The sequence below is a fragment of the Protopterus annectens genome, chromosome 17.part0 (genome assembly GCF_019279795.1).
Source record: "Protopterus annectens isolate FY-2018-M chromosome 17.part0, PAN1.0, whole genome shotgun sequence".
In the NCBI taxonomy this organism is placed as follows: Eukaryota; Metazoa; Chordata; order Ceratodontiformes; family Protopteridae; genus Protopterus; species Protopterus annectens.
This window is the reverse complement of record NC_056751.1, coordinates 120571244-120596953: the sequence shown is the minus strand read 5'-3', so window position 1 is coordinate 120596953 and position 25710 is coordinate 120571244.

The following is a 25710-nucleotide window of genomic DNA, read 5'->3' as shown; positions in this document are numbered from 1 at the left end:
GCCAGCCAGGAAGCAAGCCAGAAAGCCGGAACACCAGAAAAGAGGCAAGGCAGGAAAAGTAGTATGGAGGCCAGCTTTCCAGCCAGGTAGCAAACCAGCAGGGATGCCAGCTAGCCAGCCAGCAAAGAGGCCAGTAGGTCAGCAAGCCAGCCATTAAGACAGCCAGTAAGGTGGACAGTAAGCCAGGAGGCCAGAAAGATGGCCCACTAGCAAGATGGCAAGCTAGTAAGGAGGCCAGTAGGCCTGTAAGATGGTCAGCTAGAAAGGAGGCCAGTAGGGTGGTCAGCAAGCTAACCAGTAAGGTGGCTAGCTAGCTAGACAGCAAAGTGGACAGCTGACCAGGAGGTTGGCCAGTCAGAAGGACAGCAAGGTGGCAAGCAAGCCAGTCAGGAGGCCAGCAAGGTTATCTGCAAACCAGGAGGCCACCATGGTGGCCAGCAAGCCATCCAGGAGGCCAGCAAGATTATCAGCAAGTCAGCAGATCACTACAGTTTCCAGCAAGCCAGCCAGGGGGTCAGCAAGGTTGTCAGCAAGTCAGCCAGCCCAGAAAGAAGGACACCACTCATCCCAGAAGAAGAGAAGCCAGTCAGCCAGGTGAAGCTAGACAGCTAACCATTGCAGGTGGTAGGGAAAGTGGGAAGCCAGCCAAATGCTGACCATGGTTGCCCTGTTTTTCTCTGTAATGGTAAGTACAACTAGGATTTTAGTTCTATAACATTTAAAGGTGGAAATGTATTCTATCACTTTTGTTCTGTTTTTTAATATTTTTCTTTGCTGTGTTCAGGAGCAAATGGGATGTGTTGTACATTGCAAAGAGATTTTATAGTGGCTGTTTTTAGATGACTTACAAGAACTATTTTTTAAAGATAAAGTATGTGTGCGTGTGTGTGTGTTTTTATATATATATATATATATATATATATATATATATATAAATAAACATATGGTTGTAGAGCACCTGATGGAATGGACACAATGCAGACAGCCAGGAGATCAATGTAAAAATGTTGAATTAACAAATATTGACAGATACTGCGTATACTCCAGAGATTACCATGGAGCATGTGCAGAGTGTGTCTATATTTTTTAATTCAACATTTTTACATTGAAATCCTGGATGTCAGCATTGTGTCCAATCAATCAGGTGTCCTCCACGAAAATTCTGACATAGGGTCCAAATCGCTGAAAATCCATTTAGCTGAAAATACTACTGACAGTGTATATACCCTTTACCCCAACTGTAGTGCGATCTCGGAGTGAGAATATTAAAGTGGCAGGGGTGTGGGGGGCACAGCTCCCCACAACAGGGGGTGTGGGGGCATAGCACCCCACCCAGTACAGTTTAATATTGTCTAGTATTGTTTTATATTGTCCAGTCCCTATTAAAAGGGTAAGTAAGTAGTTTATAACCTGAGTAGGTGGGGGGCTATGCCCCCACCCCCCTACATTAATATTCTCACTCCTAGAGAATAACTACTCAGGTTGTAAACTACTTACATACAGAAATACAGGCAAAGGCACCCAGATATGGAACATTTCACAATACAAAAAACAAGAAAAAAGGGGGAAATGTAGAAACAAGTATTAGTACAGTAGAAATTAAACAGATAGAAATTGAAGTTATGGATTATTGGTGAACTGCAATATTTACTGTGGAAAATCCAACACAGGCAATGATGCAGCAGGATGGAATTATAGGGCCGCAGCTTAAAGAGCAGCAAGTAGAAAAAGAGGTATCAGAAGAAGATTTGCAACATGATGATGCTCTGGACCCTTCTGTAAGAGATCAGTGCAAAGGTCATACACACGCGCACGCACACACGTCCACACGTGCACACACACACACACACACACACACACACACACACACACACACACACAGACACACACACACACACACACACACACACACACACACACACACACACACACACACACACACACACACACAAAAAAGGCACATTTTGGAGAAGTATTTATGAAAACCCTGTAGAACATAAAGACGCTGAATATATAAAAATTAATACACTAAGGAGTTCAAATGTATAGGATATGAAATGGGATGAAGCAACTGCCAGAGAAACTGAGATAAAAATAAGAAAATCTCCTAAATGGAAAACCTTAGTCCCAGATGCAGTATCTAACTTCTGGTTAAAAGCATTAACATTTTTACACAAAGACTTGGCCCTGAGTGAGAATGTCTTATATGCGTATCCCACACAGGCATCAACTTGGTTAACAATGAGAAAAAATATACTACTCGAAAGTGAACCTGCAAGCTATCCTAAAAACTATAGCTCAGTAACTTACCTTTGGACAATATACAAACTATTCACTGGAATTGACGCAGACAAGTTTTATAGTTAATTAAAAAAAAACTCAATCATGGTAATGGAGCAAAAGAAAAAAAAAATCATGGAACAAAGAATCATTTGTTGCTAAAGCCATAATAGAGGATCGTAAAAAGGAGAAGAATTTTAAGTAGGGCATGGACAGATTACAAAAAAAGTATTTGACAGCATTCCACATTCATGGATAAAGGAATGCTTTCAAATGTATAAGATGCATCCTATATTAACCAATTACATTACAGTGACCATGAAACAGTGGCAAATCACTTTGAACTTGAGCCATGACAAAGACCAAATTATTATCCCAAGGATAAAAATTCAAAGTGGATATTCCAGGGTGACTCTTTCTCATGAGGATTTGTCTTGCTATTAACCCATTATGCTACATACATAACAGATTAGGATATGATTACACTTTGGCTCCCAGAAAACAACCTTATTTAAAGATTTCTCATTTACTTTTTGTGGATGACTTAAAACCTACTGTTCATCCAATGAAGAGTTCAAAACACAACTACAAAAGGTTAAAACTTTCTCAGATGATTTAAGAATGACATTTGGTCTTGGTAGAGGTGCAAAAATAAAATTTAAAATTGGAAAGCTGAAGCCCCAAGAAAAATTGAACCTGGGACAGGAATGTGATATAAAGGAACTTGAGCAGGAGAGAATGTATAAATATTTGGGAATACATGAAGGATTGACAATAGCACATGAACAGATTTGAATAAAGATCAGTAAGGAATACTTCAGGAGATTAAAAATAAGATTGAGAACTGCTTTGACATCTAGGAATAATGTCCAAAGTATAAATCAATTTGGCGTTTATATCACTTTATCGAAAGATGAAAATAGCGAATGCAATTTCATCGAACCTAAAATATCTAAACCACATAATATTGAACATTCAAAACAGCAAACCTTTTCCTTGGGAAAAAATTTGCTATTCCGAAACTCATACACACAACACAAGCACACCTAAAAAACATCAATACACATGCATACACTTATAATCCTTCAACTAACCCTACACTAAACTATACATACACTACTATCTATCCACTTACCTTAACCCAAACCCTAACCCTAAGGTCCGTCACTATCGCACACTCACCTAACCTGCACCCTAACCCTAACTCACTTAACCCACCCCTAAAGCTAATTCACCTAACCCGCGCCCTAATCCTAACAACCACACAATCGCACACTTACCTGAACCCAACCCATAAATCTCTACCACAGCGCTGAAAATAGCGAAGCCACAGAACCGGCCAACCAAATTGTTTCCCTAGGAAAGAATTCAGTGTTGTGCAGCTTCGCTATTTTTAGCGTTCGATCAAAATGGGTCGATATTTGAACATTCGAAGTTTTAAAACTTTGATTTTCTGATATAGACCCTCAATTTGTGCTTCCTGCTCTAACTTATAGTTTTGGGGTGATAGACTGGCCCCACAATTATTGGATCAATTGGGCAAGAAAACAAGGGAAATGCTTCATGCATATCAAATTATATGTAAAAGTCAGTGTATACCATGATTATATATATTCCTCACACTGAAGGAAGTATGGGCTCTCTTGAAATTTATCACATGTAGACTTACATCTGTGCAACTGCATACATATCTGCTGACCTCATCAGATGCTAACAGAGTGAAATTTTAAAACATGAGGAGAAGAAGTCTAAGATGACATCTTTACTTAGTTTAGCAGAAACATTTTAGTGTGAAGCAGGAATGGAAATCAAAGCAGAAGTAGACAAAAATCTTACAGCAACTAAAACGTGCCAGAAAACAAAAGACAGAATATAAAAGAAAGGATCAGGTGGAAGGAAAGAAATGTGGAAAATTCATAAATATAGCGGCAAGTAGAGAGATCTCAAGGAATAAACTCATGTTGACCAACATTTGACATAGGAATGGTTAACAAGAGATATATCAAAACCAAAAGATGAAAGGTTAATAATGGTGGCACAGGATAGTGGACTACATGCATGTCCATTGAGCAGACTAATGCAGGTTCTGTAGAAAAGAACTGGAAACAGTTGCACATTTTATTGATGGGTGTGATACACTCATGACAGAGGGCCTGCATACTGAAAAGCAGAATACTGGGTCACGACTGTTGCACTGGGGATTATGTAAACACTACAATATGGAAGTAGCTGAGAAGACCAACAAATAATCCACAAACCAGTGAAAAAAGTTAAGGCGGTTGGAACACAATGAGAGAGGCCGGTATTTCCACAAGTTTTATTACCAATGTACGTTAGCGCTTTCGGCAAGTGAAATGACTCGCCTTCTTCAGACAAACAAACAGTGGGATGACTTTACACTGTTGTTTAAATAGTCATGCTAATACATTTAGACCAATCAATGAGGTTGCAATTACATTCTTAGTTAAAAACCCTGTGAACCTAAAAATACAAATGAAACATCACATCCTAAAAAAATAAAAGTGATGTTTCTACCTGTTACTAGCCGTTAAAAAAATAATAAGCACTCTATATAAAATACACACAATGTTAAGGTTTCATTTTGAAACTCATTTAAAAATGTTTGTGTAGCAAACTTATAGGTTATCTAACAGGTGAAAGAGAACAAGTGTGTTATAAACAAGGGACATATATTTATATTCTTACTAATGTTCCTTGTTATTATGTTTAACAAAAGATCAGATGTTTTAAATATATTACTGTTGTCAAACATTTTTCATTTTACATTTTTTGCTTTTTTCGATGTTGACAATCCTAATAAATCCTGTAAAAAGTTTAATAAGGAATTTTATACAAAAAGTTCTTATAGAGAATCCCATAGAGAATCTCTCATGAGAGGGACGCCCTCCCTACTTGCAAGTACCTAACCAAACATTGTCCAAGCAACCTCGCTACATAGTTAATCTAGCAGGCTGTTTTATATATATCAAGTTCTAAACAAATTTGATAAAACATTAAGAATGAAACTGTGTTGTAAATGTATAAATAAATGACCAAAAGCGTCAACTTAATGTCATACAGAACCTCATGACAAATGTAGAATGCAATTACATTCACTTAAAGGACTTTCATCACAAGGTCCAAAGAAGAACTTTTATCTATTGTAAGAGAGCCATTTAAGAACACATTTTATTGACTGTACTTAATTTATACCTGGGAACAGATGAGCTCTTGTGCGGATCTGCCACAAAAGCTCATCTATTTCGAGGCGTGTTTGCCATGGACCCCCCCTGATGTCCACTTCCCTGTGTTGCAGGATTAAGTAATTGAAAGTATGACCACTGAATTCCATACTATGCCTAGCTAATGCGTTATTAGCATCGTTCTTTTTTATGGCATATTGGTGTTCATATATCCTATGCTTAAGCATCCTCTCGGTTTTACCGATGTAGAATGCCTTACAATAATTACATAGGGCAGTGTACACCACAGATTTGGTTTCACAATTGAAACGCCCTGTGATTTTATAATGTTTGTCATTGATGTTACAGCTACTGGTGACCTTAATATGTTTATACTGGGTACAAAAGCCACATTTAAACATTCCTTGTGGTTTGATGTGAATAACACGAGGTTTTTCTTTTTCTAAAATAGACTTCATATTTTGACCTCTTCTATATGTAATTTTTGGACGTTCACCTAGAAGGAAGCATAGACTTCTGTCATTTTTAATGATATCCCAGTTTTTGTGAACTATTTCTCTTATCTGTATAGAATCCAATGAATAAGTGTGCAAAAAACTGGTAGTAAACTTGCCCCTTGCTGTTTCTATTGTGGCAGTCAAATTTAAATTGATAGTCTCATGGTCATCATTAATACCAATAGAGACTGTCCCCAATCCTGAAAGTAAGGGAAGGAAATGACCTGTTTCTCTTTTTTGGGTCACTTCTGTTACTATGTTTGTTATCAAAGAAGACGGGTAACCTCTTGATTCAAACATGTTAGTAAGTTTGATACATTCATTGCAAAAATCTTGTGTGTCTGTGATCATGCGTGCAGCTCTTACTATTTGTCCTTTTATGACTGCCTTCTTTTGATGGTATGGATGGTTACTTGTGAAATGTAAAAGTGAGTTAGAGTAGGTTGGTTTTCTGTATATACAACTTTTGAATCTCTTGTTAGTTCTATCTTTGATGAGCAAGATATCCAAATAGTTGATCTCAGTGTCACTTATACTATGTGTAAACTCTAAGAAGTCAGTTGTAGTATTGATTCTGTCCATAAATAAGGAAATCACATCCATCTTACCATCCCAAATGCAAAAAATGTCATCCTGGTATCGAGTGTACCAGGTGACATGTTTGAGGAATAGTTCATCCTTAAACAGTGTCGTGGACTCCCAATGTGCCATGACTGCATTGGCGAATGAACCACCACAAGGTGAGCCCATTGCTACACCTGATGTTTGGATGTAAAATTGATTTTCAAAGATGAAAAAGTTGTTAGCCAAAATTAGTTCTAGGAGGGTTTCGGTTAAATATATAGTGTCATCCCCTATGTTTTTAGCTATCATATAATCTCTAACCCAAGCGATGCCAAGTGTCTGTGGTATAACGGTGTACAGGTCTTTGACATCTATTGTCAAAAACAGAACATGCTCACTATAAGTGAGTTTGTTGATATTCTCCAAAAAGGACCATGAGTCCTTACAGATGTGTTTCTCGCTTTGGAGCAAAGGTTTTAGAATGCTATCAACAAATTTAGCACACGCTTGGGTCACTGATCCCCTCCCATCAATAATAGGCCTAAATGGCGGTGCATTCAGCCATTTGTGTAGCTTAGGTGTTCCAAAAAATAATGGAATTTTTGGGGCAGGTATCAAGAGATATTTGTATGTATCAGAATCAATTAGTCCTTCCAAAAATAAATCATTTAGGGTATTACTGATTTTCTTATATGCCCCATAGATTTCATTTTTAGTGACCAATTTGTAAGCAGTTGAGTCTAGATGTTCGAGCATATATTCAACGTACTTACAATGATCCATGAAAACAATGCCCCCACCTTTGTCTGGTTTCATTGCTCGAATGTGGCAATCATGCAAGAGGTGAATGAAATCACATTCTAACAAAGTGATGTTGCTTGGGTGTTTTTGGTTCTCAGTAGCTGAGAAGCATTGGGAACATGAACCACAAAATGTTATAAAACATGATCCAGTTTATATCACATGGGATCACCCATCACCAACAGTTCAAAAAACAGATGTGAGAAAACCAGATAAAGTAGTCCATGGAGAAAAGACAGAAGTAGCATTCATCAGTGAAATTGCTACACCCAGTGATTACAGTGTCTTACATACTGAGAGACATAAAGTCATAAAATATCAGGATTTGCAGGCAGGCATAAGAGCAGTTTGGAAGAAAGTTTCAATAGTTGTAGAGTCTAGTAAAAAAAATAATTTGCAGTCATACTTAGATATGCTACCAATACATATGACTCCATATGAATTGCAGAAGGAATCAATTCTGAGGACATTGAGAGTGTTGCAAAGGGCACTTTTGGCTAACATCAATGATTGAAACAATACTAGTTTTATGAACTCTAATCATACCCTGACTTAGGAAAGAGATCCATTCCCATCATAGTATCAGATACCCAAAAGACATGGAAAAATTAATCTGAGAAAAGGAAAAAATATAAGGATAAGGGAAAGATGAGAAGGAAAAAATGTGGAAAATATATAAATATAGTGGCAAGTACAGTGATCTCTTGGAGCAACCTTATGTTTACTAAAGTTTGATGCATGAATGGTTTTGGAGAGTTGAACTGAAACCAAAAGATGAAAGGTTCATAATGGCAGCCCCGGAAAAGGGACTATGTACACATTGGTTTACAAAATCCATTGAAAAGGTAGGAGAGACAGACAAATGCAGGTTCTATAAAAAGAATTGATAACAGTCACAGATTTTGCTCCTGGGTATGATACACTTATAGCAGAGGGCCTATATACTGAAATGCACAATTATGTGACAAGACTGTTGCATTGGAAATTGTGCAAACACTACAATTCAGAAGTAGCTGAGAAGCTTTGGAAACATGAGCCCCAAAGCATTATAGAGAAGGATGACACTTAAATCACATGGGCTCACCCATTACTAATAGTTCAAAATATAGATGTGAGAAAAAAAAACCAGATATATTAGTGAAAAAAAGTAGCATTGATCATTAAAACTGTTACACCCAGTGAAAATTACAGTGCCTTAAGTACAGAGACAGGGAGAGAGAAAGAGAGAGAGACACACACACATACACAAACACACGCACACACACATACAAACACGTGCGCACACTCAAAGTCATAAAATATTAGGATTTGCTGGCAGAAATGAGAGCAATATGGAAGAAAGATACTCAGTTCCAAAAATAGTAGGAGCAATGGTCTCATAAAACAAATTACAGTCGGACTATGCTAAGGAGGCAATTCTAGGCACATTGTTGGTGTTGAGATAAGCACTCTTGGCTAACCTCAAGGAATAAAACAATAAAAATTTCATGAATGCTAATCATACCCTAACTGGGAATGGGTCCATTTTATTCATGATATTAGATACCCCAAATACTTGGAGAAATTAAACAAAGAGTGGGAAAAAAAAAACAGAAAAAAAATTTAAAAAAATTAGTGACTTGTCATTAGTATAATATAATCAGTCATTTGTATAATATAATAGCAGCACTTAAAACAGCTCATGGTAATCCTACTTTAAAATTATTTTCTTGAGTTATATGTAAGGATTTAGGCATGAAATGGTGGAATGAATAGATAGTACTTCACTACCAGGGTGTTGTGACTCAGAAGCTTGAAGGGCAAATACCATACAAGTTCCTGGGAGCATGTGCAAAAATGGATGCTTCTGAGTGTCTTACTGGAAGTACAGACTGAGCAGCTGTATTTTTTGCACATTAAAGCTTAAAATATTATGCTAGAAATATGTTGCATTTAGTAACGTATTATGATATAAACTTGTTCTTTCATTAAAGATTTACACAACATAATGCATGGATGCCTGACTGGCATTAAATAAATTCTGTTCCACCAGTTAATCAGAGTTGCAGGCTGAGGAGGATTCAACACATTGAGCTCAACTGTATAGGAAAATCATCTAACAAGAACATTAAAATAACGTCTTTTTCATGGGTGGGGTAGACAAACTCTGCTGTGCCCCCCATGTGGGAGCCATATCTCCTCTCTGAAATTCTGTATGCCAAATCCACAACTGTACAGATACAAAGAAATGATAGGCTAGTAGGAAAAGGGGAATTAATTATTGGCAAACTATAATCCACCCTAGGAGTAATTTCCTATAGAACAATTTGGGAGTCCAACATCAGAGAGTTGGACTTAATGAGTTGAGTCTTCATAGGGTTTGACCTCAAACAGGTGTAGACATGCCCTAAATTATGTATTATACCTTAGAAAGTAGTAGGAAATATAACTATTTTGACTTATACTGAAGCATAGGAGAAGGTAAAGCTTGATAATACTGACTGTGATTCTGAAAATGTGAGGTTCAGTGCTGGCAGGTCATTTTTCATATTATCTTACATTGTGAGGAGTTGTATGACCTTAAAAAGAAACAACCCTGTTCATCCACTTAATGTGAAAAGAGAGATAAACACAAAAAACTCCGACATTTTTATTGTATAATGAATAAAAAAAAAAAAAACTTACCCAGCATCATACCTCACAGAAACATAGCTAGGGTGGGCAAAGGGAGCAGTCACCCTGGGTGCAAAGTATTAAGGATCATGATCACTGAGATATGCTTTTTTACCCTCACATAAACATGAGGACATGCAGTAGGACCTGTCTGTCTTCTAAGGAGAGAAGGAGTACCAAATTAGAATAAAAAACAGCTCTTGTTTTCTTTATACACACAGCATGAGGGTGTCAGGACTTGTCACTCCTCCTTAAGATAGAAAGAAGGAGCACTAGAATTGGAAAATGGACCTTTTTTTTGTTGTGCTCTTCAACCTAACGCTAAGGGGAGCCAGAAAGGGGGGGTGGCGCCAACAGCCAATGGCTTTAATATCTTCCAACCTGCAGAAAAAAAAATTACATGTATTCTGTAAGGGTGTTCTTTAAGAACACACATCCTGTGCACATCGATGCACACACCTGTTACTTGCTTTTCCTTTTCTACTTTTCTGTGTACAGAATTTAAGAAGTTGCCACCTGGATGACAAACACATTTGCTGTTGTAAAATTAAGCACAAACAATGTTCCATCATCGGAAAGAGATGTGTGTGTTTGTGAAATGCTCTAGTTAGGGGATGGCAGGTTAGTTAATTTGCTCAGACTCAAATGCTGTACTTTAGTTACAGGAAACAAGCACCTGAATCCTCTATACCAGCTACCAAACAACTAAAAAAATGAGTTTCAGTGCATTTTCAAGTAATTGAGTTTCAGTGCATTTTTAAGCAATTGTGAGCATCAATGCATTTTTAAGGAATTTTGAGCCTCAATGCATTTTCAAGGAATTGTGAGCTTCAAGGGAAGAGAAGTTTACTGCTGCTCATGCTAAGTCTGTTTTCAATGTGCAACTGTTTTGTTTAGCAAATGGTCATCACTATTGTCTCTAGACCTAGATCTTAGTAGTACAACATCCTTGTTTTTGATGCAGAAGGATGTGGGTTCTACTCTCACAGTCTGTAGAAGGATTGTTGATACTGTATTGTACTTTATAGGGGTGGGAGTGCTGCAGTCCTGAGGGTGTCCTCCTTTGGATGAGATGCCTAGTAACTATGAACCTGTTGTCAGTTTGCCATCCATTCCCTACTGCACCATTACCAGCTTACTAATTTTTTATTTAGTGTAACACAGGCAGTTTATTATTCAAAGGCAGGAGGCACTAAATTTGTAGATGAAACACTGAAATACAAAGTTGTTTGCTAGCAGCAACCTCTTCATTTGTTACAGACTTTAATGTGGAATTATTCAGATGGCTTTTACTTCAGCAGAGGTTGTGCATATTGATTGATTCTGGTAGATTGTAATAACATAAGTTTGAGTGGCCTTTTATGGTTGAAATGCTCTAAAATGGGCAGTTTTGTAATTACTGGGCCATACGTTTTGTTTCATTGCTTACCAGAAAATGTTCAAAACTACAAATTTAAAACCCACAATAACAAGTGGTGCTGTATTATACACAGAATATAATTTAATATAATCAGAAAGGCAAATCAAAGAACACATGCACGTATGCATGACCCTAAAAATGTGAGGAAGGGGCCTATGGTTTGAAAACAGACCAATGGTAAACTGGCCATATGCATTTTCTTTGAATGTGGGTTTTAATGCCATTTCAATGAATGTGAGACTCAAGGGCAGAGAAGGTTGTTGTCAATGTAAAGTCTGTTTTCACTGTGAGACTATATTTCTTTGTTTAGCAAATGTCTATCAGTGTTTATGTTATAACATTTTAAATATAAAGTTTTAAATTAAATCCAAATATCTGCAATCATTGCAGAAGTAAAAATGAAAATAGTATGCACACTGAAAGGTCTGAACAGTGTTTATGGTAACGGGAAAAATGGGACACTGGAATGGCAGTTGGGGGATGCTATTGGGGATCCCGATCCATTTCCCTGTCTAGGGTCCTATTTGACCATGATTTAACTCTGTCTGTGTGTAAGCCACTGCTATCTGACATATTTCTCTGACAGACAGATGTCACTACATTCAAACCTCTGCCAATTATACCAGGCTCTCTACAGATCTCTGTATTGATTGCATATGTCACATCAGATAACAATAGAGGCTGCCACAAATAACTGAATTGAATTTGTGCATTAAGAAAGGCATTATAAATATAATATAAAGAGAGCTATAAATATAATAATAAGATTTGGATTTAGTCAGAATGCTGGACGGAGCTGTGACGTCTCTCCTCTGGGCCAGTAATCAAGGACTCTCAATCCTCATGACTAACACCCACGGGGAATGTTCACTTAGAACATAAAATAGATACACCAGTACACCAGTATTTTCAGATGCAGCTCTCTGCATCAAACACTATTTCCCTTAAGAGCACACAGGGAGCACACTCCAAACCTGGGGCTGGACTTCCTCTCCAGGCCCCAAATAAGACTCTACATTTCTCTCTGCAGAAATTAGTGCTCGGTGTCCCTATTTCAAGTAGCTGGCACACACACACACACACACACACACACACACACACACACACACACACACACACACACACACACACACACACACATACACATGGAAAAGGCTGGTAGAGATTTACCTGCTATGGCACCTCCACCCAGACTAAAAGGTAGATTCACTGCCAATAGCCAGCTACTTTAAGGCTCTTACCAGGGTACCCAATTACTCTTAGTAAAATTAATACATATACAAATGGTAGTATTAACCAATCGGTAAGACTTTCAGGAGCATGAAGCCACAGTGCTGCCAAATAAATGCAATTACTCCAAAAGGTTAAAATATTTTCTAAAAGACCAGCCACAATGAAAAGTATAAATATATTTAATAATAAATAATAACATAGAAAACATGAATATACTGAATATCTATTTACAATACACAACAGAGTTTCAATTCACAGAAATATAAAAAAATAACTAAAAGATAACATAGATGAAAAGAATCAGACAGATACAGAAAACAATACTTTTAGCTAATATCACTATTTTTCCTGATTGAAGAATTACTGTTTCCTAGTTAGGTTACTTACTAAAGCAAGGCAAGATGAAATGGGTGAGTGGTCTTGTCAGTTCCAAAACAGAGTGCTGAGTATCATCTGTCACCTCTATCACTAGTATCTAAATACAGTTTCAGATGTTCCAGCATCTGGAAACTGTAAAGCAATTCCAATACTGCCACCCATCCTGGAGAGACTAACAAGCCAGGGTAGCAATTAGTTCACCACTAAGGACAATAACAGCAGGATCCCAGGCCAGACATTGCTTCTCTGGCTGCATTCAGACCTGAGTGATAATCTTTATGGCCTAAACCAAGTCATTTAATTTCAGGTTATTTTTCCTGGGGTTAGCTGGGCTGAACTTAACCCCTTCCCTTCCAGCATTCTCTGTTAACATATATACATTTTGTCAGTTACAATTCAGTCTGACATACATGTATATTATTTTTCTGTCCGGCAGACTCCACTGTTGATACATTTTTAACACAAGCAACTTTACAAATACATTTTTAACACAAGCATCTCTACAAATCAGTTTGATATTCAAATTACGTAAACTTCTTTACAAAACCTCAGCTAGTTGCACTGGCATATGTTACACATGCACTGCCTTACTCTCTCTTGCATAGTTGCCACTACCTGACATCGTCACAGGAACTACATAAGTTACTGCCCACACAACAGTGAACTAACTGTACAATATTAAAGTTTTTTTGACAAGGAGCCTGTTTTCATTGTGTATTACACACACTGTCTCAAAATTGAACCATAGTCTATATTTGTAGATATGCTATACAAGCCAGTACTCAATGAAAGTGCTACAGGAGCAGTCACTGCATGACATGCCCTAAATAACCATTTCACTGGTACAACTGAGGCAGTGCACATTTAAATGGATAACATCACCACTGTTTATTAACTGAATATTTATGCTAGAAAGTGGTTGAAGTACATAATAACACTATACAGGTACATATCATATGTGTTTTTGAAGAGTAGTATACACAGTATGAGGGTAAAAGACACGCTTACAGCTGGCCTCAAACATCCTACATACGTAGTTACACAATGTACACAGCACAATAAAAAAGTCATGGAAGACAGGAGAATTCACACTCCAAATGAGAGATACTGCAGTTATGGTAACATTATGTAATCATTATGGGGCCAAAAAGTTATTTTCCCTGAGAATCTTAAGATTTTCTATTGTAACAGTGTGCCACTGTAAATCCATCTCATAAGTAGAAGTATACATAACAGTGGTTGTTAGGTGGCCAGTGGTATATGACAGCAATCAGTGTTACACTATTTAAGCAGTGATGGACTTGAACCACCAACCTATCCACTTACACCATCTCTACGGTACACTATTAGCAGCCAGCACCACAGGAGAAACTGAGTAGAAGTGAGGCATATAGATTCTATGAAAGGATAACACTAGTGTATTATCAAGGAGATGTCTCTAGTAAAGCCATCTGGGGTTGTAAAGGTTGCCATTGCAAATGTGTGTAAACAAATCTTGAATTAATTTGCAGTCACATACATGCTTGTAGAAGTTAAGCAATGAAAGTGAGAAAATTAGAGAAGTTATTAATTTCATTTTTATGGTATCCAAATAAACCAAGGACTTCATATAAAAATCATAGTAGATTAGGGGAGTATGGAAGGATTAAATTTCCAGACTTGGAATCATATTCTCTTGCTGCAATCTTTACAGTAATTTTGTTAAGGTTAAATCTTAACTATAATAGTAAATGGAAAAAAATATTCAGCAGCAAATTGTTTAAGAATCCATTGAATCTAAAGAACAATAAACATTTGTTCTAATAAATATTAAATTCTTATGGTTACTTTTGGAGGAAAACGTAATTAAAAAACAGATTCAACATACATTAATCTGATACTTAAAACATTTAGAAATTTTATTTGCAAATTTCTGACACTTAAAAATAATGCTACCTATAGTTTTTTTCATCTAGCATGATAGAAAGACAAGATCTTATTAAAATGAAATAAATTAGAAACAATACCATGATATTGTCGACAGATTGTTATGATAAAAGCTTATCAGTCACAGTTTCTGCTATTCTTCATAAATATGATTTTGATATACTTATACATTATTATTTCACTATATTGTCAATAAATTTATAATTATTTATTTATATGAATGATAAAAAATGGATACCTATTATTTATAATGTTATGATTTTAATTACTAAAGATAAGTTATCAATGCCATATTATCTTTCACATATATATAATATAATTTTGATGAACAATAACAATATTGTTTCAAGATATTGACATTTTTAGATTCAGCAGATATTAATCACAAGTTAAGGAAGATTATTATTATTATTGTAATCTGTTAAATACACCATTTCTAGCTTACATTAGAGGATATTTGCATATAAATATATACACAGTTGTTTCATTGCACCATATAAAATCTCAAAATTTAATGAAGATATTGTGGTCAAATGTTGGAGATGTAATGCAACAATTAAAGCAGATTGGATTCACATGTTTGTAGAATGCAAAAGAAAGTTGAAGATATTTCAAAAGATATTTGTAATTTTCTCAGTAGTCAGACAGATATCATTCTGTAATTAATAATAATCTTAAAATGTTTTTGAGTCTACTTGCTATAGCTAGGAAAGTTATAACTAAAATAGAAATCATATGGAACTCCTTTGTTCGAATATATTTTTAATATTGCTGCCATAGTATGTAAAAATGAAAAAGAAAGGATACAAATGCATTCATTTAATTATAAAAAAAATCTGGTGCTGGGAAAATTTAGAGGTTTTGATTGCACAATTTATAACACTTAATTGAAACTTATTGTTATGAGATAATTATTTAAAAATTAATATAACTATGTTTCTTTCTTTCTCTATAAATACTGCATATATCTTAAAATCAATAAAAATATTTTTATCAAAAAAGTTAAGCACTGCTGTATTCAAACTTACATATCTATTTACACTATTTTGAGAATAGTGTAAGTAATGCAAGCACCACAGGAGAAGTTTGACATTTAAAGTGCAACAGTTCACTTTAGAAAGAATTATCTCATTAGTATGTTGCACCAGGGCTGTAGGCAGAGAATATAATTTTGTAATTGTGTGCTCTTATTGTTACCCCACAAACCACCGGCTATTTGAGAAATGGAAATGACCCCGCCTCTTAACAAATGTTTGCATCATTTTCCTTCTAAAAACATTTAAAAGGTACTATTTTCTGTCTATGATACTCCTACTGGAGGCATTATTTAGACAGCTGTGGACACAGCATGACCTAAAAAGCCATGGTTTGTTTAAGTAATGTCTAGAAAAGTGTACTCAGTAGAGTACAAACAGTAATTAAAGCAAAAGGTGCTTCAACAAAGTATTAGTTTAAGTGTATGCATACTTATGCAACCAGCTTATCTTGCTTTTTATTTTTTTATATTTTTCCCCTAACAGATTTGTTTGTTTTTCAATTGAATTGTGCAGGCTATAAGTCACATTAAAGGTGGGGAAAGTTTTGAAATGATTTATTGCAGTCTCATTTTTTATATCACAAAACCTGGCATTTTAACAGGGAAGTGTACACTTTTTATATCCACTGTGTATATAGGAAAGTCCACTGCAGAATAACAGTGACAAATTATGTGAGAATAGGTTATCCAAACTTGTAACACAGTTGCAAGTATAAACACTGTAGTGCAGATTTAAATTAAACGACTGATTTAATTGTGGCAACATCATTTTGAAATCAAGATCACCTGTTGACAAACGTAATACAGGCATACAAATGTTGTACAACTTAAAACAATAATTATTTGATTTTTTATTTTATTGTTTGAGCGCAGCACTGCCAAGCTGAACTATACTGCTGTTGGCAAAGTATTATTGCATGCATGATCACATCTTGAAATGTTTAACTTCAACATACGATTACACATATGTAATCATATATCTTGAAATGTTGAACTTAGAATGGGAATTAGCTGTACTCTATGTTGCTCTGAGCTAACGTTTATGCAAAGATTATAAGACAGGTTTTGCAACAGGGAGCAGGCACATTAATACATCAGCAGGATAAGGATGTGTTAAGTAAAAGTGGAGCCAACATTTACAGGAGTCATACATAACATTCTGACACATTTTTTTTCACCAATATGGATTTGAACCTTTATTGTATTCCAAGAAAAACATTTATACTTGTGTATCATGTAAGCATACCGCACAGGAAGTCATAAGTCTGATAGTTAACAATTGACAGCAGCTTTCAGCAAATGTGAATGGATGTATTCATCTTCATTACCTTTTTGACCACTGTAATCTGTACATCCAACTCTTCATCTTGTTGAAAAGTACATTAAACTGAATAAACATAGCTTAGCCCAGTGGCACAAAGCACAACAGAATAATGTGGCCGAAGGCAATAAAACCACAAGCTATTGCCATAAGCTGTGTACTTCCATTTAGCCTTAGCTGCATTTGTTGCCTGCTGCCAGACACCGTGTAAATATAGAAGTGGAAGAATAATGATACAGAAGGGAGAACATACATTGACAGAATGAGATGGAGGCAGGGACAAAGTAGGTCATGACAGAAGAAGGATAATGGTGCCTCATAACATGTAGCCAACAGGTACACATAAAATAGTGCATCAAAAACAGTCAGTAATACTTAGCTAATGTCTAGATCAGAACCCTTGAAATTAGTTTTAAATCTTTCTATACATGTGAGCATTAGCTCATCATGTCACAAAGGAATTGCAACTTCACAACATTTAAATAACACAATTGAAGCACAGTGACACCTTACTGAAACAGAAGGTGTGAACAGAGAGACAGATGCAGAGAGGAATAGCAACAATACATTTTATGGGACATGTAGGAACATCTGTATGGTGTGTTACTCTTATTTATGGAATCATTAATCTGCCATGCTCTGTATAATAAAGTGTTTGTTATAGCACAAACAAGGGGTAGGAGAGTGCAATAAACATGAATATATAAGCGAGACAAGGTTGGCTTAATAAGTCTTCCTGTTGGGGCTGCAGTGTTTTTGCAAATTATGTCTTGCTGCACTATCCTAATGGTGTGTTAAGGAAATGTTGTTACATATGGAGAAAAACAGATGTTTGCAGTTAAATATATGATAGTAATATGAAATGTTATGAATTAATAAATTGATCTACGGCTGTAATCAAACCCACGACACTATGCAAAAACACCACGCTACAAACAGAGTAATTATCTCAACATGCCACATATGAACTCCTTCTTTATTACATCCATTGGCTTCTGAACTGTTCCATTCACTGTATCACAGTACTGCCTTTAGTCTGTATTTAGTATATATTCCCATAGTGCAGAAATTTTAAGCACATTTGTATGAAAGCAACTGGACCACTGTGGCTGAAATTGAAATCTTTAGCTTTTGCAATAAGAAGGTAAATAGAGTTCACCATCACTCAGCATTGCTGTGCTAGCCAACGTCCACACAAATGTCGAGAACATAAACTAAAGGCTTTTTCCATGGGCCATTTCTGTCCATGCATGTTGTATGTGAATCTATTTTATGACTAGATTAAATATGTAAAAAAGGAGTGGACAGGGCAGTAGTGAAAATGGGGTTGGCAAGCAGAAGGTAGGAGACAGGGAAAGAATACAGGAATTTGCAGGTGGGTGGAGGGAGAATATCGTAGCTATCCACTTCTTCACAACATAAATGTACAATAGTACACAGAATTCCATGGCTTTGGAGAGTCACTACACCAGTGATGGGTGTCAGCAACAGAATAATGTTATACAGCTAATTCGACCAAATCAAGTGTGTCATGATGATACATAGGCAAAGTGCTGAGCTACGTATGGGGCATAACTTTTTTTTTTTTTGTGGGACAAGTACCCATTTTTTTCTTTTTGGAAGACAGGGGAATGTTGTAGAACGTGCTTAGGAATGAGATGGTCAGGTAGGTAATGTTAGGTTAGAAAGCATTTTCAAACATCCAGGACATACAAGACAGACAGGGATGGTGATGCTGACAAAACGTTGGGGGATACCATGATTGAGGATAGGTAGGGGACACTGAAAGCATACCCACATCCAGTATGAGAACACTGAAATCAAGTCCTCACCCTCAGAACTTTCATCACTGTCTGCTGCAGCAGCCCCCTGGGTCAGTGTCAGATGTGGCATTGTCTTTGCAGTTTGACACATGACCTTATTAACTGTGCTGATACATGCATCAAGACCCTCTCCATTATATCTTCTGCCAGCACAGTCAGCTCCTGCCAGGTGAGAAAATCTCCACCTACACTACTACTGCTCCTGGAGGGTAGCACTGCACCCTGTACTGCAGCCAAGGCAGAGCAACCTAACGCAGGTGGAGCAGGTAGGGCACAGTTTATGGGAGCAAGACTGACTGGTTGTGAACCCAAAGTGCTGGGTGTCTGTGCTGCCACCTGTTGAGGTATGGCGGGTTGACCGACAGTGGTCGGCCTACCTCTGTACTGTTGATCATTTACTTTTCAGCAGCAAGATATGCAAACAGTAGATTGTTAATAAATTATAACTTCCCAAAAATTAAAAAAGAGAGAGAGAAAGGGTGAAGGAGACAAAAAGAGATAATTATATATGGGGCATGTCAAAGTACTGTATTTTTCTAATATACTTTGGCGATGCAAAAACAATTATGATAATTTACGATTGTACACCTTTGCCACATCCATATATGATGAAAAGGTATTTATGTATCATAAAATAAACAAATCTCAAAGCTATGATATAACAAAGAGCATACTTTATTTACTTAGGACAGATAGGAAAGAGCCATTTAAATGTAATAACTGAAATTACCATAACTTCATTCTTCCTGACATATTATAGCTATTAATATTTTACAAATACTTATCCCATAATAAAAGCTGATGTTCTCATTACGTAACGCAAGCAGCAAGAGTTACTGGGGAAGGCATACATGCTTGAGATAAAAGTTGAGGAATGCCTGCACAAGATGCTAGTGTTTGAGGGGCTGAAAAGAAATTCTGGCTTGAATTCGGATCTGAGTCATACTTACCACATCTTTCTGAGGTGAGTTAATCTCTCCTGGTGTGCCTCATGGTTTATAGCCATTTCCTCTGCAGTGCTACAGTACAAACTGAAAAGAAATATATAGGAAAGCATAACGAGTACCTGCACTAGCTGGCTGGATAATTAATGCAATATCATGGACAGGTTATGGGCCACTATACGTACACAACTGGGGGGGGGGTATTCACAGTCCCAAAGTTAGACTCCCATCAGCAAAGGAGGTCCTAATTGTGCTTCTTAAGTCCCCTAGAATAGTGATAACATTGTTCCCTACTGCATGGAATGACTGTTACGCTAGGGACAGCCTTAGCTAAGCCATACCAAACCTCAGCCTTATACTGAGACCTAGTATAATCCCCTTGCAGCAGCCAATGGTTATACTGCTTCACAGAGAGTGCTACAAATATCCTTGACTCCTCAACACCCCACCTTTGTGCTGTAAATTTAGCACCATTCTCTCACTTGCCAGCCATGTCTGCAAATGTCAAGCTAAGATAATCTATTTGAATTGACTCCCAATTCAGATCTCACTGGTAACTGGTTTTGCACAAAGATGCACAGCCTTGCCAACTGCATTTCTGCAATTGAAAGCAGACAGACTCCTTGGCATACACATTGGCACTACTTACATCATTTAGCAGTAAAAGTTTGAAGCGTTTGAAGCATGGCATTGAGCTTTGCAAATGCTCAACTTATTGATATGGGTTCCAGTGTTCAACAATGGAAAGATTAATGGCATGTCTTTTAATCCTTGCAGTTTGGAAGGAGAAAGAGGATAAAGGGTTGGGAGGGTGGCCTAATGGTTAAGGTGTTTGTCTTACAAACACAAAGTACAGGGTTTGTATCTCACAGGGAATAAGTAGCTAGGCTTAAAATGGCTTGCAAGGGCAGTTAGCCTAGTACTAATCTATGAACTAATCTATGAAATTGTCACATACTGTGATGTTGGGGCTTACACAATGCTAAAATACTGTTCTACCATCTGGAAATCAAATCAGTGGGATAAAACATGCAAAAATTGAAACTATCTTTCAAGCATGGAAATTTAAATTATAATAATTTGGGAATGACTGGAGATACATTTCAGAGATGTCTGTATCTGTGTGATTTTAATTAATCCTAGAGATGCATTCCTATGTAAAAGTCATTATTTCTGTTTGTAAATATATATTAAGATGGATGCAGTTGAATGAGCCGAGTAATACAGGCTGGGGTATGTTACATGCATACATACTTCACAAGACGTAACTGTCTTAAAAAACATAGTTTGGATATGTGATGAGTCATAAACATTATAAAAAAGTATTATTCCCATCATATATAATGAAAGGGAATCTTATATTAAATATCAGTTTTAGCACACTGGACACACATTAGCTTGAGGTTCTATGTAAAATGTTAATGATATATGCTAAATAGAAAAGTTTAGTTATGCAACCATTACTGATAAATTCTTGCAATAAACATTTATAACATTATCATTTTTCTTTAGTGTTACAGTCCTAATCAAAATGTTGTGACAAATGGGATTCTTAAACCCTTTGTAAAAGTATCTTTCAGCTGGATTCAAACCATTAATCAGCTGTGCTCTTTATATAAGCTCAGTGCACTTACACCATGTGCCACAGAGATAGGTATTTGATAGGTTGATTTTCTCCACTCAGTACTGTCCAGAGTACTGTGGAAAACACACTGTTGCCAGACTTGTTTGTGCTACATATGGCAACCTAAATTAAATTTTTCATTTTTTTTCTTTAGGTAGGGAACCATGCTTGTGCTCTGCCAACTGGAGAGCAAATGCTAATTAAAATGAAAAAAGTAACATATTGTGAATAAATGCAATGTAATCTGTAAACAGGATTTGAACAATGCTTCATGTGCCTTATTTCTCTCAATTCACATAATGTATACCTTGTTCATAGGTTCAAAGGTTCATAGGTTCATACTAGGGTATCTGCCCTAGGGCATATATAAGCCTGGCCAGAGTGTGTTTGGCTTTCGCACCCATTTTAAATTAGTTTTGCTATGCCCTTTTTCGAGGTTAGTATACTGTGCCTCTGTCTAACAGTGACACAGAAGTGATACCCGGGGTAAACCTACGATCTCCCATCCACTCATCAAGATTCCTCTTGAAGAGAGTCAATGAAGGACTCTGCCTAACCTGGACTGGGATTTTATTCCAGAGTGAAGGGAGCCTCTGGGTTATGAATCTATCCCTCCAGCATGTCATATTTATTTCAGTGCTGAGGTTCAAGTCTCTCAAGCACGTAGCTCGATGGAATTTGGATTTTCTGAGGTGCAGCATGTCCATTAATTCCGGGTTGGACATGGCTTTATAGGTCAGGCACAGATCACCTCTGAGCAGGCGGTATGCCACTGAGTAGAGCTGGAGTTTCTTTAACCGGGCAGCATATGGCATCTGTTTGAGCCCTTTGATCCTCTTGGTGAGGTACTTTTGGGGTCTTTCCAGTTGCTGCAGGTGTCTGGTAAGGTACATCCCAAAAGGGGCATTGCACTCAATTATGGGCCTGATAAGGGATGAGTAAAGAGGCACGATGACCTCCCCTGATCTAGATGTGAATCCTTTCATGATTAGGTGGGCTATATAAAATGTTTTTCTAACCACTTTGGCCACGTGGTTGTCAAATTAGAGATTGCTATCAACTTGGGTCCCCAGGTCCCTAATTACTTCTTCTGTACTTAATGGATTACCACATATGTGGTAATTTGTGGGCACTTTGTTTTTGCCAAAGGGGATGACTATACACTTTTTGGCATTTAGCTTGAGGCCATGGCTCTGGCACCAGTTGTCTGTTTCTATGAGGCCCTTTTGGAGGATGCTTGTGCCGGCTGGAGAGTCAATTATGGTGCCCAGTTCGCAGTCATCTGCGAACTTGGTCAGCTGCAGTCCTTCCATGTTGGCCTGTACCTCCGAGAAATATATACCGAACAAGAGAGGTCCCAGGACTGAGCCTTGTGGGACACCACTTGTAACTGGTTTGGAGTCTGACATGGCTCCAGCAATTCTAACCATGTGGGTTCTGTCCTTGAGCCAGTTTGCAACCCATCTAGTGACATAGGGGGTTTATATTTAAGCTGGTGAGCTTATCTATAATGCCTGAGTGGGGTATTGTATCGAAGGATTTTGCGAGGTCCAGGTAGGCTGTGTGGACCACTTTCCCCTCGTCAATGGCCTTGGTGATTGTTTCAAAGAAATCGACCAGGTTTAAGAGGCAGGATCTGCCCTTAACAAAGCCAAACTGGGTAGGATCCAGTGTCTGTAGGTCCCCAATATCTTTATTTATGAGGTCCATGATGATCCTTTCCATAGCTTTGCAGACCAAGCTAGTCAGGCTTATGGGGCAATAGTTTCCAGGATCCGTTGAGGCACCACCTTTGTGGAGAGGGACCACTGTTGTTGTACGCCACTCTTTGGGTACATATCCTGCAGTAAGGCTGAGATTGAACAGTCGTTTTATATTTGGGTTTAGCTCTTCTTGGAGTTCATGTAGGACGCAGCCCAGGACACCGTCTGGTCCCATTGATGCTGTGTTTTTTGCTTTGGAGAGGGCGGCTCTTACCTGAGCATCTGAGATGTCAGGGGGGCAGCACTCTGCTGGGATAGATATTTGCCCTTTTGGTGGGGGGGGAGTTTGCGCTGAACCTGTCAGCTAGGATGTTGGCAATGTCTGTGGGTTCGGTGTATTTTTTGTCATTTTGGACTAATTCTGAGCATATCTGGGAATTCCCACCCAGGTTCCTAACATAACTAAAGAAAGCCTTGTGATTATCCTTAGTGTCCTGTGCAATTTTTCTCTTGAAGCTGGCCTTAGATGATTTTATGAGTGCCCGTAGTTTTTTGCTAATACTGATCAGAGATGCCTTCCCTTTTTGGGATTTTGCTCTATCATGTAGTAGCTTCCTCCTTCTATTGTATAGTTTGTTTATGGCTGGGGTCTACCAGACAGGACGTCTGCCTTTGGAGGATTGGGTCTTGGTTTTATTTGGGATTGCATGATCCATGCATTCCTGAAGGTGTTCATAGAATGCGTTTATAAAGGATTCTGCGGTCTGGGCCGTATTTTCCACAGGTCCGGGGGCTTTGAAGGATTCCACCTCAGTTTTGGGGAGTGTGAAATTTGCTTTAGAGAAGTTTTTCACTGTGGTTTTCTGGGCATGGGGTGGGGTCGGGATGTGAATATCCAGTGAGATTAGTTTATGGTCTGATCTTACCAGTGAGGGATACACTTCTGGTCTGAGTGGGGTTCCTGGGTTTGGGAGGGTGGTCTGTAGCTAGCTATAAACTGGGAGGCAGTTTTACCCACTGTTAGTTGCACATGGATAGTCTCTGATGCTTCGTGCTGTGCCACCAACCTGGAGGTGTGGGTATCTTTGACGAATATTGATACTCCCCCTCCTTTTGTGGTTCGGTACAAGTTTTGGGGCCGAAAAGCATGGTATGAGGTGTAACCTGGTAGTGCTGGGGTGCTCTTGGGTGCCTTGAACCAGGTTTCTGTTACTGCACAGATATCGATGTTCTCCATGCTAAGGAGAGTTTCGAGTGCGTGCATCTTGAGGTTTAGACTTCTGGCGTTGAAGCATTACTCTTAGTTTCTTATCCCTTGTGATACCTATTGAGGTGGGTTTGTCTTTTCAGCCTTGCCTAAAAAAGGCACTATGGGGTAGTAAGAGCCTTTGCCAATATCTGAAAGCCCAGGGGTGACAGGTGCAAGCCGACACTAGCGAAGCATCGTGGCTTGTTGAGCATGTCATCCCAGGCTGACAGGCATTGGATCCCCTTTGAATGACACCAATACTTAAGCCAGTTGTTGAAATTGATCATTTTGTCTTCATATTGTGGCATCATTCTTGGTGAGGGTAAGATGCTACTCAAGGTCAGGGTCATACCGGCCTGGGCTACATGCTCAGAGAGTTCCTCTATGTCTCTTTCCATGTAGTCCAGGGAGGTACGTCTCAGGTCATTCACACCAGCATGGACAATGACTGAGTCATATTTGTACTTGCCTTGGAGTGACCTGAGTGCTTGTGTTATGTGGCAGATCCTAGCGGCCGACAGGCAGCACACCATGACCTTCTCCTTGTTCAGCCTGGTGAGCGGGACGTCAGTGTGCCTGACGATAGAGTCACCTATTACAAGTGTATCAGGTGTGTTGTTAAGCCTTAAGGGCTGTGACTGTTCGGCACACTGGCTTTGTAAGCTATGTGTTGCACGTGTTTTGTTTTGGGGTAGCGGTTGCTTGGGTGTCTGCTTTGGAGGTCTCTGCTGCTTAGGCAGATTTTTATTTAGAGCCTCAGAGTATGTTTTTGTGTGTTTATGTGTTTCGTTTGCTGTCGTGGTAGGTCTATGTGAGACTGGAATTGTTGTGAGTGTGGTTTCCTTCTTCTCCTGACTGGTTACACCAGTACTGAGTTGAGAGAGCTTAGCCTCCAGTTTGGCTATATGGTTGCATCTCTCACATGTGTTGGAATTTGTTGGGAGGAGGAGAGGGTTGTCTGTGTACATGAGGCAGTTGTAACATTGCCTCAAGATTCCCAGATTCACCAGCTGGACCGGAGAGGAGATTGACAACTGACCTTTGGACATGTTAGAA